This window comes from Synchiropus splendidus, chromosome 10 (genome assembly GCF_027744825.2).
Source record: "Synchiropus splendidus isolate RoL2022-P1 chromosome 10, RoL_Sspl_1.0, whole genome shotgun sequence".
NCBI classification, from domain to species: domain Eukaryota; kingdom Metazoa; phylum Chordata; class Actinopteri; order Syngnathiformes; family Callionymidae; genus Synchiropus; species Synchiropus splendidus.
In genome coordinates, this window is record NC_071343.1 from 18,578,309 (window position 1) to 18,597,215 (window position 18,907).

Sequence of the window (18,907 nt, forward strand, 5' to 3'; positions counted from 1 at the left end):
GAGAAAAAAGTAGCAGCTTATCGTCCTGAACAGTGTTGCCAACTTAGCGACTTTGGCGATATTTTTAGCTACTTTCTGGACCCCCCTAGCGAGAAAATTTGACAAAAGCGGCTAGCGACAAATCTAGCGACTTTTTTTTGGTGAGCATAGTGTAGCAACTTTTAGCTACTTCTGGGCGGGCCAGTAGCTACTTCCGATGCTAGGGAGCTGGCAACACTGGTCCAGAAATTACGGTATCCAGTTTTAATTCTTCAGACGTCAAACAGACTACTGCTATTAGACTAGCTTCACATCAAAATAAAACTTTAACTGTTTGAAATACCTAAGTCACAACAAGTCCAAGTTTGCAAGATGGTTGCCGTCCTCTAAAAGCTCTGTTTACATTGCATGACCGACTAGGACTAGAAAGCACTTCATAGATGGGGCCGGGCCCATGAGTCTGCTCTGGTTAAAGCTCACAAATGTCAGTCACTAAAGCAGCTTAAATGAACCTGCTGGCTAATAAAAACAAGACTGATTCAAATGTTGCTGCATTTCAGCATGTCACGTAATGGAAAAAACACTCATGACTGCTGAGTTAAGGTCACTGTGTCCTCCTTATTCATCCCTGAGGAGCAGTTGTTTTTTTTTTTTAGTAGGTGGCAAAATCATGTCTTCAGTCCAGTGAGAGCAGACGGGTCCAGAGATTCTAACATCAAAGATCCGGGACGAGTCTTAAGGCTTCGTGATTGAGCATGAGTGAATCTCCACAAATCCAAAAACTGTCGACTGGCTGATTGCTGTGTGGACCGGGGGAAGACTCCTGCTGATGGATCCTGCAGCCTCCAAGATCAAACTTAATCCACAGCTCTGCCGATGCTTATTTTTGTGGGAAGGGCAAAAGCATCTTCCTCTCCTTCAAAGCCAAAAACACTCCATTCATATAGTAGGAGGCCACAGTGAAAAAGTTGCTCCACGGCGTGCACAGTGCGTCATCAACCCCATGATCCTTTGCAGGTCACATGAACACGCTTTGCTATACAAGCACCTTGACAAGTGAACAGATCGTGCCAGAGGTAATGTATCGCAAAGCCTCCAAAAAAAAAAAAAAAAAAAAATATTATAAATATTGTGCGGTTTCATCTTGCGATAAATAGAGACCCTCTTATATATTTTTACTCACAGTCTCACCAGGTTTCACTTGTTCAGGTGGCAGAAAACTGACCAAACAGCAATCATTTTAAGTTCCACAAGTTCCAAGCGCCTAGACACCATGTTCTGATCACTGTTATGGTCCGTACTCATGAGTTCTCACTCATGCAACACGTTTTATTTGGACTCACACCATCAAAACACACCATAGACACCAAAAAAGTCAACAACAAAAAAACCTAACATGCTGGCTGGTGTGAGAAGATATGAATGAGACACCTTGAGCAAAACCACCCTCACTTCAGTCCAAGGCAACTGCTGTCTGAATGTAAATATGCCTGGAGAAACGGGAATCTTGAGTGAGGAGAATGAAAAACTTCAACAATCTGTATGTGGCAGATAAGAAGAGTTCTGACTGCAGATATAAGAAGAAAATCTTTTGACAAACTCAGGTGAAAACCCAACTGATGGGTCCAGACATGTCGGATAAAATAACCATTCGGATCTTGTCTGCAACCAGACATATTCAGTGAATGTTAATGTTGTGCGCAAAGTTAAATGGAGTCAACTTGCAATATAAATAAATTGTTTGACCTCCATCTAGGTGGCCCACTCCTCGAATGTTTAATATAAAATTTCAGTTTATACATTGAGATTCACTACACTATGTACTGCCATCACTATGAGTCATCATGAATCTTTGTTGTTTTGTTTTCTCTCTCTTTTGCGAGGGGATGAATAAGTTGTGTTCCAACAATGAGTCCTATAATATAACAATATTAGTGTTACATTGGTGTTTCTTTAGAGCAAAAGGGGTTCAAGTTAGCAGCCCCTGCTGCTCTGGTTGCCAGAGCTGAACTGGTTAAATGCCAAGGTTGTGTAGATGAAGGTGTTTATTGTGGGTCTTGTTCACGAGTGAAGGATGGTGTGAGACTGACACGCAGGTTGGTGAAGTCTTGGTCTGTCATGTTGAAGAAACAGCTGTGGATTTGCCAGACCTTCTCTCAGATGTAAAGACTCAGATTGAATCCCAAAAGTAGTGTATTGTGCATTTTATTTAAACGTGTCTTGCCCTGACACATATAGTATCATTTACAATGAAAACATTTTTTTTCGGTCATGACTACCTCTTCCTTTTGACTTCTGCGGCTCCGCCTCCAAATTTCAAACCAAACAAGTCCTTTCCTCCTGTGGTGAGACGTAATAATCACATATTAATTTGCCCCTGGTTTTGATGAAGAGAGCAGGCTTGTTTACTACGTCTGTAGTGACGGCACTGAGCAGCTTGAATGACCGCAACCCACTTATTCAACCTCCACCGTACACTGTAATAGACTATTAGCTGTGTTTTGTCTTTATTGGAGATATGAGTTCATTGACTTTTTATAACGACAGATATTTCTTCATGCATTGACAATAAACATGACATATTTTCCTGTTTGTTTGCTTGTTTATGTCTCTGTTTGTTGTGTAAAAAATATCAGAAATAGTATTTTTTTTCACAAAACAAAGCAAAGACATTAATGCGCGGGAATGTTTTCTGTCTCTCCACCACACAATCCGATTATATTGGCGGTGGAAATACAGTGGCAGGCCGAGGGGGGGGCCAAAGGTTCTCTGGGGAGTTGCTGACTGGCCGCAGGAACATGCAAATCCTGAACAGAAATGACCATGGGGAGCTCTGGGCAGGATTTGAAACCCAAAGACCTTCTTCCTGTAAGACTGCAGCAGAATGGGGCCATGATAATTCCACAGTCTTATTTATTGTGTGAAAACTGCATGCAATGTACTGGTTAGTGAGGCACTACGTCAGGACTCTCTGGTAAAATGTATTAATGTACATGAATTAATGTACATGTAATGTTAATGTTATATCATATACAGTATATTTTTGGCAACAGACTCCATAATTCTATCACATTTGAACACTTTTTAAGTTTGTTTTCGAGTGAATAAAAACCCCTGTGCCTTCTGTCTTTGACTCTTTTGGAACAGCAAAGGGGATTAGGGGACCCATTTACGTCACTGCTGGATTTGACCCATATCCGTGTCCCTGGGGCAAAGGTTAAACACTCAATTGGCCTCTGATGATGCTGTAAATGGTTTAGCTCTAGATTGTTGCAACAGCAGGACACTGCTCAGTCATTTTCCAAGGGATTTTTATTTCCCCCTAGTGCCCGCTGCTCCACTTTTCTAAAACTGTTGAACCACAATGACTCACAGTGAGGCTGCTGACTTCCAATGGCATTGAAAAAAAAACCATCTTGCTTGTGTATTTTACCTCTCGAAGGGAACACCCACGGTGCTGGGCTTTTCTGAGCACTCAGGTGATCAAGAGCAAGGGCTCGGTCAAGACTCGTGACTCGGGAAATGCACTCTGAAACTTTCATTTGACAGATGATATAAGAAATGAAATGCTTGGTCTAATACTGTAGTATTCATAAGTGACCAGTAGCTGTGGATTTCTGGCAGAGTGAAGTAGTGATGGCCCGGTGAGACTTCATGACTTCTTCATTTTCGGAGCCCAAAAGATGGCGCTCTCTCCACCAGAAATGGGTACATTTTTTTTTTTTTTATTTTTTTTTTTAACATATTTATGATCAAATACTATCACTAAATAACTGAACGACTTCAAAACAAAATTTGAAGTTTATGAATCATTTTGAGTCAACAATCTTTTGAAATCTGTGAAATTTTATACTGTAAAATAAGTTATTGTGAAAAAAGATATGACTAGTTTCATGAACATAAAAAAATAATAAAAATAATAATGTAGCGATTTTACTTTATTTTATTTATTTATTTATTTTCTAAGATAAATAATGAATCCACTGAAACTGTTCATGTTATTATTGTTTTTATTTTTTATTTTTTTTTTAGTGAATATTCACTCATGATCATTGGCTGTTCGCAAGTGTTTGGACCTCAGCACCGGCGGTGCAGAAACAGCATGAGAAGTGAGCCTTTTAGCAGGAAAAAAACAAGGCTCAACTCGTTCGCCCTCTGCTGACACAGCACTGCTGTAAATGGGACAACTTAAATTCCACTGGCAAATGAAGGCACACCATTCTCTCTACGTCTCATCTCCCAGTGCTGCTATTAACTTTTTTTTTTTTTTCAAGAAAAGCCATTAACAAGTGGGAATGAGTCTTTTTTTTTTTGTTTTTCCCGTGCGCCTCTGCTTCTTTCTTGTGTAATTTAAAGAAAAGGTTGCCTTACTTTTTCTTTTTTTGTCGCAAAGTTCTGCCTAAGGAGGAGGCAGGAAGATTGGCATGGTTTAAAAGATAACATGCGGTTACAATGAAATAGTTTTTACGGCAAGGGTGGTATTTAGTGGGCTCTGAAAATGAGCCAGAGAATGCAGAATGTCTATATTATCCCCTTCCAGCAGGCAATTGTCTTGTCAAAAGTGATCGCAAAAAAGTAACATTCAGATCAATAACTGAACTAAACTTTCCAGAAGGGAGATTTTATTTTATTCATTTTTCAGTTTTTAGACATTAATATGATTTTTTTAATATATTGGAAAGTGATTTGTTTTTGACACAAACAAATCACACAAGTGTCTGCTGTGTTTTGGGGAGGAGTCTGCGGTGAAGACGGAGTCAATTTTAGAATTTTGACAATAAAAAGCTGAAACAGCTGACTGCTATCATAATCTTATTAAACTCTTGTTTCCCGTTAATTGAGTTAGGCTTCTCAAATAATGAAAATAGGTGTGTCCATATGTGACCATGGTCATTTCAGGCACTGCATATAGCAAGTGACACGACTAAGTACTCAGAATGTAAGCCATCCCATGTTTAGCTCCTCTTTCATTCTTGTTCTTATGTGACACTCAAGTTTTGCCACAGAAGGTGGAACACGTGCTTCAACTTGAGACTACGAACCCTGGCTTTGGCGGCTTCACATGCAAAATTACACCTGAAAATAGTCACTATTTGACACCTTGGAAGTGAGAGTATGTTGCGAATAAATGTTAGATGCCTCAGAAATGTAAATCCTTCCTGACGTTCTCCTCCATGCAGTACGTTTTGAGTCAAGTTGAAACTTGTACATAGCTTCCACCTGATTTCAAAACCAAGCGTGCGTGGCTTCAAGATTGTTTGGAGCCCACGACCTTCTTGCTGTCACGCTGCAGCACAAACTCATGAAATTTGAGTAGGATACAATACAATCTGCCTCAGCACTGAGAAAACTCCATGGCATGTGGCATACTAGCGCAACAATGGATCAATGAAACCGGATAAAAATAGCTGCAGCGAGTAACATGTATGAAGCCATGACAGACGGCTCACATGAGATACAGGCAGGACTGGGTTCCTCAGCTGACAGCAGGCTGCAGATGGACTGTGGAGCTTGTGGTCACAGATTGCACAGGAGATCAATGGAGACTGGTGGAGCCTGAGTCGACGCTCTGACTCCCTCTTCTTGGTGTGTGGGAGCTGATCGGTGTGACTCTCCCACCCATGAACAAAGTCATTCCATCACGACTTCTTCAAACTCTGATATCGCTTTGAGATTTCTCAGACAGTATCTGCCTCATTGTCATGACACTTACAGATGATTCATCTTGATACATAAAACAGGTGGCACTGAAGGAATAAAGCAAACTGGAAACCCACTCTAAAACAATCGAACGTCATCTATCCTCTGTTTCGAACCACATCTGGCATACAATAATCATTTACATGTTAGAAAAAGCCGGCTGGAGAGCAGATGTTACATAAGCAGTGATTTAGTGACAGATTACTACTGTATGAAGGATAAATAATGTCAAATCTTGTGACATTTTTTCATGGTATCTTTCAATACTTTCATCTGAAAGAAAGAAGTCAATTTTCTTTGATGGTTTCTCAGCGGAAGCCACAGTCTTTTCACCCACTTCAAGGGCATTGCAGTGATCCTGAGAATGTTTTCTGTGCCCCAAGCAAGACAATACACCAAGCAGAAGACGCGCGAGAGCGTTTCAGGCGTGTTCTCGAGCGAATCTACTCTCACATTTAGATCAAACAATTCTTTTACCGCCTGACGGTTTCAGAGCGGAAGGGGAAAAACTTTCAATCATGACATGATTTGTGAGCCATTTCTGTCCAGATCGGAGCGTTTATTGACGCTGAAATTGTCTGGCAGAGTGGTATAAAAACAGGCCAGACACAGATGTTACTTTGACTCCAGGCCAGGACGGGCAGTGGGTCGGACTGACATGACCCCATCACTGTCAAGACAGATGACACGGCACAAAAGGGGCAAGCCAATGTTCTGTCTGGATTCTGCTGACAGCTCAACCCCACCACCATCCACGACACTTAGATTAAGCAGAATAAAAAATATCCTGCCAGCGGATGATCACTAGCAGGTGTCAGATGACTAGAAATTGTCTAACACAGACACGTGCAATGACTAAGCAGAGCTGCTGAATCACACTGTTAGTCCACATTTGACACCAAATCTACCACCTTATTTTGGTTCATGTGACCAGGACACATGAATTGTGGTTCAATAAAGCAAAAGATGAAGACATAGGTCATGAACATAATGTCAGTGGTGTCAAACTCGGTCGCAGAGGGAGTGAAAAGTTTTTTTAAAAGTTTTTTTCTCTTTTTATCAGGGGCGTTATTCCGGGTTCATCAGGTTCCATTCCATTGCCTTTTTTCTTGGTTTAAGAATCATGAAATTTAGATGCATTTCAAGAATGATTCTACTTGACTCACAATTCCTTGTGGTCCCTCTGGTTTCCTCCCAAAGTTTTGAAAACACAAAAGGGGCAATTAGCAACTCTGAGTGGCAATTCCAGGATTTGACATCAGAGATACAAGAACATTTAACAGTGAGTGTTTGATAGCTTGCTATTATTCCTATTTATTTTTATATTGCTATAGTATATTATTATTATTATTACTTGCACCTGTTATTATAGAGCTTCCTATATGTCAAACGTTGGAAATTAGTTCCACAAAGGGCCACAGTGGGCGCAGGTTTGTGTCCCAACCAATAAAAAGGATAGACACTGTTTCATGACACCCCATCTACCCCAGATGAGGTGTCATGAAACAGTGTCCTGAATTTCAGATGCCACCAGATGGCACTGTCTGCGGTAAAATGTTTGGAGTTGAACAACCGATTCAGTGTCAATCATTTCTAAACCAAGAGCGCCATCTACTGGCCTCTGTTTCAACAGCCCTGCCATCCTGTTTCATGATACCTCATCCACCCATCACTCCTTTGTCTGAGGAGTGCGATGAGTTGATAGTCAGTCTGATGTTCCTTGTTTCAGCTCGGTTTGCCCACCCCTGCCTTATATAATGGAAGGTTAGTTTAGTTTTAGTTTAGTGCACAACTCTGCACGACATACTGAGTGACATCATGGTTTAATCGATCTACAGATGCTGTGAGCAACGGGTGTCTTCATGGTATGTAAACTGATTTGTGTAACTGTCCTAATACCAATTGCTGTGAAGCATGCACATCCTAAATGCTCCGCCTTCCCATCCTTACTGGTCATGGGTGAAAGTCTGTGACTTGTTGCTCTTTCTACCAAGCCGGTCATTGTCTCTGTCAGTACAGAGTATAATAACCCTATGTGTGAAATGTTTACAGGCCCTACTTGTACACATTTCCACACTTTTGCACTAATGCGTGCAGAACTGTGTGTGAACCATGTCGTGTTTAGAATGAACTCAACTGCAAATGGCACCAATATTGTTTTAGATTTTTGACGGTGAAGGAGAAGGGAATGAATATTCGGTGTGCCGCATATTTTAGTATGATTCGCCTATTTGAATGGGGCCTGGACAGGGAGGCGTCGGGTAGCGATGGGGCGTCTTCATTTTCGAAGCCCACTAGGTGGCACTCTCTACTCTAAAATCTTTGGCTTCAAACAACTATTTCAATGACCTCACATCATTTTCAAACCAAGAGCGCCACCTTCTGGGCTCACTGTTTCATGAAGCCTCACCAGCCCGTCACTAGGGTTGCGTCCTTCAACATCTGCATTCATTCCATGCTGAATAAGGTGAACATGGTTAATGTATGTGGTTTTGACATTTTCAGGATTAAAGCGTCCGCCATGTTTCAGTATGAAAGCAAAGCAAGTCTTCATGATGTGGCTCAAGGTGGTCTTGCCACTTTTTGCACTACATGGCTGGGGCAGACTTTATTTCTGTGGTCTGAGAGTAATTTCCTGCCCAATGTGCCAGAAATTCCAAAACTTCTATGGATTTATGCTGTTGTCAGATTAAAACTTAAAAAAAAAAAAGTTTTCTATATATATTTTTTTATAGTTAAAATGCAAATAAACCTAAAACAAAACGCTCATAGCCTGATGGTGCTGGCCTATTCTACGTAGCTGCAACAAAGTCTTAGTAACCATCCCTTACAATTGTCTCCCCACGAATGCTTGCGTATGTTCTGGACTCATCCAGTCAAAGATAAATTGACCGAGGAATGACTGTGATAAAATCATTACCCTCACTCACGACACGTGAGTGACGTTATTCTTAGTTCAACAATAGCCTGTTATTGATGTAACATTTGACCTTTAAATACCATGGCAGGGATAAAGACGTCAAAAGGCTGTGAAGACATGCTCAGAGGTTGCCAGGCACAGACTGCACCGAGCCACATGTGCCTGGAAGCACCCCATTTTAATGTGCTGTCGTGAAAGAATGTGAAGTGCGCGGATGCTTTCATCGTGTTAAAGGCTGGCGTCACTTGTGACACGTCTGATTAAGCTTCCCTTTTATCAGGGAGATTTCCTCCTAAAAAAACAGGACGCAACACAATAGCCGTCCCGTGCTCCGGTCTCATCAGAATCAGACCCTGGATGATTGAATTTGATGTTGACCGAACGGAAAATGTGTCTCAGCCTCTCTGAACAGATGGCCTCTAGCTGGGAGGAAGGTGTCACATGTTTCCCAAATATCTTGCTCCGTATGAAAAAAGCCCAAAGCACTTTAGAGCGGGGATTAAGGGCGTCTGCGCTTTATATGACGATAACCTCCTGTCAAACATTGTGGAAGATGCTGTCAACCTTTGACATCTCCTTGATGGAAGTTATTTTGCTCCTCAAGGCTGAGAGACGTTACTTGGGATTCTGCTCACATCCTCTTTGTCATCTCCTCTCTGCTGAGGTTTCTGCAGGAAGACATTCCGTTCCACAAACAATGGAACATTAGTTTTTAATTTAAGCAGGACAGTGATGACCAGAACGAGAATCAAGAATTACAAAGAGCACATTAGTTGAAGTCGTAAAATTAATAAGCCATCGTCTCCTAAGCTGTGGCACGTGTCGGAAAATACCAAGCAAAATTGAAATGTTCATATTAATTTCGTGTATTGGCACTCACACACGGGGATCAATAATAGCAGCAGTAGTGTGTACATGCAATATAATAGTCAATAATGGGCATATAATGATCACTATTTTATGTTGATGCAGCGTAAACTCAACTACCATTGTGTACACTTGAGTTATAGTGGATAACAGTGGAATAATACAGGGGTTCTTAACCTTTTTGATCTCGGGGCCCACCTTTCCCAGAACCAATGGATCCAGGGTCCATTCAATAGAACTGATTCATCACTCTTGATTTCATTTGTGATCAATAACCATATTAAGTCTATTTAATTCGTAAAAGAAACAAAACCTTGAGAAGTGACATGGAACCATGTGATCATTGCAAAGATATGTATTTGTCATCTAAAACGTCCAGATCCAAGTCAAAGTCATATTCATCAAATAAACTGTAGAAAAAAAGGAAAAAAATGCACTTGATAAAAACTGTTGAAAATATTGGAAATGTCATGTTCACACTTTGTTTTGTTGTTCCTCCGTTGTCTGCTCTGCGTCTTCTAGCTTTTATTTTGTTATTGCCTGTCGTTTCCGTTTCCTGTTTACTCAACAGCTTAATGGCCGCGCAGCTGGAACTCATCTGATGATCAACCTTCACTGATTTCTACATCCGGGTTCCAGCTTGCGGGGCCAGATGGTTGCATCGTGTTCTATGGTAAACTCTCCCAAGACTTCACTCTCTTGTTTGCTCCTCTGAATATTCTAAATATCAGTCCGCTCTCGAACTCCTTTATGCTGCTTCCTTAGTTCCCCGTTCTTCCTCGCTTCGTTTCTGTTTGCCTCCTCTCCTTCGCAAATTCTACCTGCGTGTGAGCGTTTTACTAGTCTCAATTTTCATTTCTCCTTGACGTTGTTTTATCCTCGTGTGAGTGTGTTTTCCACCACCATGTATTGGACCTCGCATGGTAATCTCCGAATGAATTTGTGTTCTCTGGCTTGATACTAATTCGCCTCTCTTTTTTGTTACAGATTCTTCCCCAGTTCGTACATGTTGTTCCTGGTCCGCGTTCTGGTTCCGGCACCTTTTGTTCTTCATTACTGTTCGTCTGTGTGTAACTTGCCGTTGTTTATTAAATTATTTAATTTAATCTTGTCTCCGTGCCTTTTATAATCCTGTGATCATTTGCACCTGGGTCCATCCTCAGACAGCCATGACAGGAAAAACCTAATAAAATTCTGAATAAAATAAATATAGTCAATCTGTCTAAATATCATAACATAAAACTAATGTATTTTATTTAAACTCTATAGAAGATATAAGTTAGTGCAATTGAAAGTATCGCTATAAAATGTTCTAATTCATTTTAAATCTGCTTCAACAGTTGCTTCCATGAACACTTTCTTCATTTTTTCTTTTTAAGAACTCCTGCATTGCTGTTAACTGCCACAGATTTACAGCTGTCAAGTCAATTCTGTGACACACTACTGCCATATATGTGGCTAATGTATTAGAATTGAGCATTTTGCACCCTCACGACCCAAATGTGTAAAACAAAAATCATTTCACAGCCCTCTAGGGGGCGCAACCATGGCCCCTGACCCCATGGTGAAGAATCATTGGAATAAAACATGCTAACAAGACTGCAATACATATTAATGGCTGGTATGCTACTATTGTAGGTAGAGCTAGTGTATGTACAGGTTGAAAATTTCGAAAAATGAGACATTAAATGTTGCCAAATCTAGAGGAAGTTGAGGAAAGCCTGAGGGTAAATGTTTAGCTTTTCATTGCTAGTGGCCAACAAATGAGACAAGTCAAGATCTTAAACATGGAAGTGCGCTGCTGTTTGTCAATTCTCACGACTCTTTATGAAATCAGATGCAACAGCTACAGCAATGACAGAGTCTTATTTTGTTTGTGCAGTCTGTTCCTAAAAAGTTATTATCTATTTTGGGTCTCTGCACAGCAGGAGAGAGCAAAGCACACTTGACACAACTTTTACACAGTGTTATTTTCTTTAGAGTTATTTTTGTTGCCGCTGTTGGTGCTTTCAACGGTGGCCTCTTTGTCGTGATCCTGTGATCTGTTGAGTTGCCTTGTGCTTTCTATTGCACTTGGACGCTCTTTGAATTCCATTCTCATTATTGTTAAATTTATTCCAAATGATAGAACCACTCCGCCAGCCCCCCACTCACTACATTACAGTGGCCCTCGTATATTATATTTAATTACTTTTTCCTTTTTTATTTCAGATGAAAATGAATTATTTTGTAGCTAACATGTCACTTGAATGATTTAACAGTTGTCCTGGGTCAGACTGACAGAACTGTGGGTGCCAATGGGCGTCAAAGACACCCCAGTATCACTGCACTGCACATTCATACCTGGCAATGTGGGTACAGAACCCTGCAGTTGGTGGTTCTCAAAGCACTCAGCCACCTAAGCCATGTTGTGTTGTTCCCCTCCGTCTTGCGTTCTTTTCTCTGGCCACTCTGGTTTCCTCCCACGCTTTGAAAAGGACTTGCTGTATATGACTCTTTCGACAGTCTCGGGGTGCCCCCACCTCTCAGATGGGACAAGACCCAGCCAATTGCGACTCCAGAATGTTTTTTGTGTGAGCGGCTTTCACAACTTAGTTTTTGCTCTCAGTTGCTCCAATGACTCATCTGTTGCTCAGTTTGCTTACTTAAACAAAACATCCTTGGAACCAAACTTTCATCACTTAGTGGAGCAGATCAAGACATTACAAGCATTTTGACAACTCACCCAGAAACCATACATTCGTGGACATACACAGTCACACATACATGCATTTGGGAGGAGGTGAGGATGCACGATCAAAAGTCAGGGTCAGGAACCAGATCTGGGGAAGAAAAATGTAACCCCTTGCATTGACTGACCAATTCTCGGCAGTCTTTGGGGTGGAAACATTAGGAGTGATAGCTATGAGGTATCATGAAACAGTGTTGTGGGGTTGATAAAACAATGTCCTAATTTTCTTTGACCACTAGACAGAGCTCTTGGTTTAGATATGTTGTGATCTGTCATTGAATTAGGTGATTGAATTAGGCCATCTAGTCGCCCCTGGGCATCAGGATGTTGTTTTATGAAACCTCATCGACTTTTCAATACTGTATCCTGAAACCTCATCTACTCATCATTGGAAAATAGTAATATTTTGACATAAAAAATTCAGCAAAAGCACCATGTAGAAGAGTCAATACATATCTAAACAGGGTTTACATATTCATTGACTTGACAGGTTTGTTTATGGATTTGTTTATATATATATATAGTCTGTTTTTTTATTCTCACCCTGATACAGTATTTGACTCTTTTCTTTTTTTTTTTTTTTTTGCATTCTCGACCATCCAAGGATTCACTATGATCAGGAATTTGAAGTTATACTAACAGTATTTTATATAATACAACCTAATAAAAAGTTTGTATTATTAAGCAGTGACATTTATTTTTTCTTTTTTTTTTCACTATTGCACGAGTGCTGGACCTGTCTTCTTGAACGACAGGGGATAGGACAAAATAAAGCTTAAAGCTAAAAAAGCTTGAAGGTGTTTCCATTCGTTTGTCCAACCCCATGTATGAAGGATTATGGATTTTTTTCCCCCTTAAAATGATAGAATGTGTCCACGTTTATTGTCTCATTTGCGGTTTATGACCATGTTACAGTCCGCAATTATTTTCACCTGACCATGCTGGATTGGGCAATAAAATGCACCTACAGCACAAATGAGAGCTCAGCAGAAGGGCTGCGCAAAACATAATAGCAGCGTGATTAGTTTGGCAAACGGGAAGCTTCGAATGCTTAAAAAAGAGCGATCGCCGTTTCATGTTGTCATCTGCTGCCAATGATATGATCTTAATTAGCCCGTTTCAAAGCAGAGGTGTGTGTTCATGGCCATAATCGCTGTTTCCACTGGGAAAATAAATTCTGGGATTGATTTTTCCTGCGCTGATGTTTATCGCACACATGCTTCTTCGGCACCCTCTTGCAGAATTGACGTTGAGCACAACGTTGGCGACAGGTGCAAGGTGAAGCTGGTGTGTTTGACGTATGCACAGCGATAATCGACAGGATGACGTTGACTTACCTGCAGCGTCACTCTGTTCCTGTTTGCTATATCATTTTAAAGAAACAAGGCAGCGCACGAGATTCATGCTAGTGAGCAGTTCTGGCCAGAGCGGGAAGGATATACAGTATATCAACAGTGGGTAAGAGGCAGCAGAAACACAAGTGGGCACAGATAAGAAGGGCTCCAATTTAAACAGGTTTTATTTGCGTTTGGGAGCGCGCACATGCACAGATAGAACCAGGTGCTACACAAGTACCAGCGCCATTCACTGAGTGTGAAAATGAGTCTTTTGCTGGAGCCCTTTTTTCTTCATTCTTAAATCTTTTCTCCTCTATTTGATGTATTTTGGTATATGACAGGGTATCTGTTACAGTTCCTGTGACAATCATTCCATCACAAGGCCACTGCCTCTCCACATGCAGTGCAGAGCAACCAAAACTGGCTCCTGTGTCCTGCAGCATCAGATTGGCAGGAAAAAACGGCATTCGTGCAATTCTCCTTTTTTGGGACACCACTAAATAAAAACAATGTTGCTCCTGGTCCGATGAAAATAAAGTGCAATGAAAGTGCCAAAAGTTACGGTCAAATGCAATCTAATGAAATCTAGTGTAATATAATAACTTCTCACCAAGCACTCAGGAAAGTTGTTTTATTTCAGTAATTCGATTGTATTTTTGTGTTTCCATCTTGTCTTCTGCAGCAGGTCATGAAACTGGAAGTAATAGAAATGAATGCTGAAATCTTCAGACTTTTTGTGAATCCAAATGAACTGAAACAACACGAAAACTACATTTTTATTGTCATGTCCTTGATAAGTGCTTTTCTCTGTTCTATATGAGGCAACTACAGAAAATTCATTTCATGAAACAGTGTCCTCATTTTAGGTTTCCACTAGATGGTGCTATCTGCAAAAAAATATTTCAACTGTTCAACTCAATGAAATTTCATGTCTCACCTTCTGTGCCCAGAAAATGACGACACTGTTTCATGAAGCCTCATCAGACCATCACTTGGAGCCAGTAGTTGGCGCTATTGGTTTAGAAATGATGTGAGGTTTCATTGAATTAGATGTTCAAATACAGCAGACAGTGCTGGTGGCCTCTGAAAATTAGAAATACTCTGTCATGACAACTGCAAAGTGAAAATGGCCACACTAGATACACCACTACTTCAATACAACCATGGATACTTGGTCAGTTTTAAACTGACATAAGTTGCTTATGACAATAAACTTGTTGAACAAGCCTATATCCAACATCCCTAGATCAAAGATACAGAAAGAGAAGGAGGAAAATACACAAAGAATGTCATGTATATCTAGAAACGATTTTGATAAATAACTCAGACACAAAATGATGTCTTTGTTTCTATGTAATATATTGCAGTAAACAAATTCTTTTGCAGCTATAATAATGAAAAAAAGTATCATTTTTGTTGATTTTTTTTTTTTTTTCAAAAGACAACAACTGCTAAAATCTGTCTGCCCTTAGTTCAATATCATGTTTATGTAAATAAATTTTGAATATAAATCGCTCTTTATAATGTTCCAATAAACAAGGGTGTCAGAGATACTATTGTGATCTCGGTTATTGCAAATATTTAAGATGACTTTTGGGTCTTATAACACTCCAGTCTGCATTTGTGTTGCAGGAACTAAGTTCAGGAACATGGAGACAGGATCCTGTATTGCACAGGACTTAAACACCCTCACCTCCTCACTCACTATATGATATCATTGTGTGCATTTCAGCACTTTACTGTCACCATTCTCCCCCTTTAGTGAACACACTCAGTGGAGCGGACTGTGGTGAGAATCAAAAAGGCCCCTGCAGTGTGAAAGCGGCTCCTGCGTCACGACCCAGACAGTCACAATAGAGAAGGCGAGAGAGGCGTCGAGGCTATTTTTTCCGTTTTATAACATCAAACCTATCTGATAAAGTGGCAGTTCCTTTGGGCTTCACTGGGGTCCAATATAATATTAAAAGCCCCTGTGATGAGCAAGAGAGGGCCCCTTTAAGGAGCTCCTCTCCTTTGAGGTCACAGCATTCTGTGGTCAAAAGGGTGAGCGAGTGGTTAGCCATGCAAGTGAACGCCTCCATCACATCGATGACTCCCGGGTCCCTGGGGAGGTGGTCTCTCCATATGAAATGTGCATGGCACGTCGCAGCCAGTCAGTGTGTGAAAAATGTGGCTCCATTCTGACTTTTCTAGGTCTCGCTGTTGACAGATGTTGTTCGAGTGGTATTGTGTGAACCATTTCTCCTTGTGAAGGACTCTGGCGCTTTAGAAACCGGGTCCAGGGTCATCGTGAAGTTCTGGTTGAGAATAAAGACGGAAAAAGAGCAACGGCCATATTTTCCAAGAGATATTCTGATGCTCAAGGACCCTCCTGTTCAAGAGTCTACATCTGAATGACTTTCACCAGAAGAGACCTTGCACCTCTTGTTGAAGAGCGGTGGCAGAGGGCAGAAATAGGATTCATCAAAGGGAGCCGTTGAGAGCGTGAGTGACCCATTTACAATGCTAGCCCTGAAAAGACTGTACAGGCTGACCTTGAACCGTGCGACGACATACATGATGCAGCTGTGCCTTGGAGTGTCTTAAACATCTGTGAGCTACATTTGATGTTGTAAAATTCTTATTATTCAACCTGTGATGGCATGATATTGACACTAAAATGAAACCTAAATTATTAAAAACAATTTGCTAATATTATATTGTTATATACATATGCTAGTGATGGGTAGATGAGGTTTCATGAATCAGTGTCCTGCTTTTCAGAGGCCACCAGATGTCTATTGTAAAATGTTTGTACGTGAACAACTACTTCAATGAAACCTCACAACATTTCCAAAACCAAGATTGTCCTGAAAACCAGGACATTGTTTCATCGACACTGCAAAACGGTTTCATGTTATGTCTTATCTACCCAGCACTAATTTAGGCATCCCAATAATAGCTAATACTGAGTCCAAAATCTGAATAAAACCTTGCTGGATACAACGTAACCGGCCAGAAAACAAAGAAAATATGGCGATCTGCACATGAAATAAACAATGGTGGGCAAGCTCGGACAAATACGAGCAGGTTCAATGTACAGCAGAATGTGCTCAACGGCGTGAGAAGCCCCTGGGAAAAACCTTATGATTACGAATTTTATGTATTTACCTATGATACCTATTTGCATGCTGCTGTGGAGAGCAAGTCTCTGCTCAGATGAGGACAAAATCTGTTGTGGAAGCAAAAACTAAGCACAGTGAAGAGACTAAAATATCCGAAATAAATGGGATAAAATGAACAAATCCCTCATCAAATTGTTTATTATATATTATTATATTATATATATCATAAATATAATGATATATTTTTGTATGTATCAGAAATACAGTAAATTAGATCAAGCGCACCCATTGGAAGGCTGGGTAAAGAATAAAATGACATTTATTTCCCAGCTAGCGATCGGCACGACTTCTTCTGTAAAGTTGACCCGGGGAATTTTAATCCAACGCCAGTTTTCAGCCATATCGGGCATTTTCCTACGGCAAAAGTGAAGAGAAAGCGAAGAGAAATTTTGCATTGTTTGAATGAAGCTATAGGACTGTCATGATGGCAGGTGGATGGACCCAAATGCAGTCAGTGTTGGTTGACAGAAGACTCGGGAGATAGGATTAAATTATACAATTTAATCGAAGATGTTACAAATAATATAGACAGACAAATAACTAGAAAACTAAGGGCGCTAGGAACCAAACCGCACACACACAGGGAATGGGGAGAATCTGGAAAACAGGAGAGGCGGATTAGAATCAACAATCTAATAAAATGGGGAGAACAGAAAACACACCCAGAGTTAAGCTCAGTGCAGTGGTAACTTCACGGAATAATATAACTAAAAAGTGAGACAAGGAAAACCGCTCACACGCGGACTGAATCGATAGGAGAGAGTGGAACGAGGAAGAACGAGGAAGGAAAGTTACGACTGAATGGGTATTCAAGCGCGCAAAGAATTTAGATAAGAGCAGGTATAAGAGCAAGACCATGGAAGTCTTGAGAGAGTTACCTGAGTAGAGACAAAACGCTACCATCTGGCACACGTAGCTGGCGTCGGGAGGAATAGATCCATGGAAGGAAGATTCTTAGATGAGCGCCACCTGCGTATGCCTGTGAAGGTGGAGGGAAGGCAGGAAACAGAAACGAATAACAAAATAAAAGCACAAGGAAGGGACGCGGAGGAAATACAACAATATAAAAACAGACGGACCACCAAAATCAAGCACGACCGAACCTGAAAGTTATATTGACATAGGAATGTCAGATCTATAGCAAAAGAGGTAGAAGTGAAAAGTTCATCTGCGAGTCACGATTCCACCCTACTCAAAGGGAGCTCATATTTACTAGTAAATTGGCAGAAAACCGCAGGACAGATTGTTTCTGATTGTTCCAGATTGTTATGCAAGAGAAAGGATTTGAGCTGGTCGTGAGTGAGTCTGTTAATTGGCGTAGGTTTGTGCTCTGAAGCACCATTGTGGTGGTTGAAAGTTTTCAACTTCCAATTAAATTGTTGTCTACTTTATTGCTGGAAAAAAAAAAAAAAACAAGCACAAATCCTTTTAAAAACAGGCAGGTGCTGATGTAACAGGATGATGCTTCATTTCTTCTCACAAAGTGAAGTGAATTGTCTGAAGCTCCTCCAGATGTGCTATTAGCTAGACAAGAGTTTAGTATTTACAACTTGAAGAAGAGCTGATGTTCTGTTTTGTAGGTCGTCTCATTCAAGTTTTATTGGGGGAGATTCCTTTCAAGCGTTGAGGAAGTTTGGACATCCACTGTTTCTGGCAGCAGAGTGAATGACCATTAATTATTGGTGAGACAAACAACCGCTCTCCACTAAAGTCAGACATTTCTCTCGCAGGGTAGCAGTTTTGTTCTTTGTATTTGCTTGTGCTGTTTAAACCCTGTGGACAGACACCAAAAGAGTGAGCGCATGACAAGACAATAAGACGCCTCAAAAGGTTACTATGATGCGACCAGCGAGGTTGTGACGTGGTGAAGGTGAAGTATCTTTGTTATTGTTCCAAAGTGAGGGATGGATGGCGCGTGAGATTGACAGCGTGTTGAGAATTGATGGTATTGCATTGGTCTATTGTGGTTGAAGACATTACTTTGCTGAAAAAGCATGTTTTGGTCGGTGGAAACAAGTAGTAACGGTTTAAGTCACTCACTCACGTGAGAATTTAATTCTCTTCTGAACATTGATTCACGATCGGATTTTGCAAGGAACAGTAGAGCAAGTATTTGACCACATTCCATTTTGTGTGACAACCTCAGGGTTACATAACGTAACCCTGCCCCTCTGACTGGGCTTTGCTATTGGGCAGTGTGGTCAGAGGG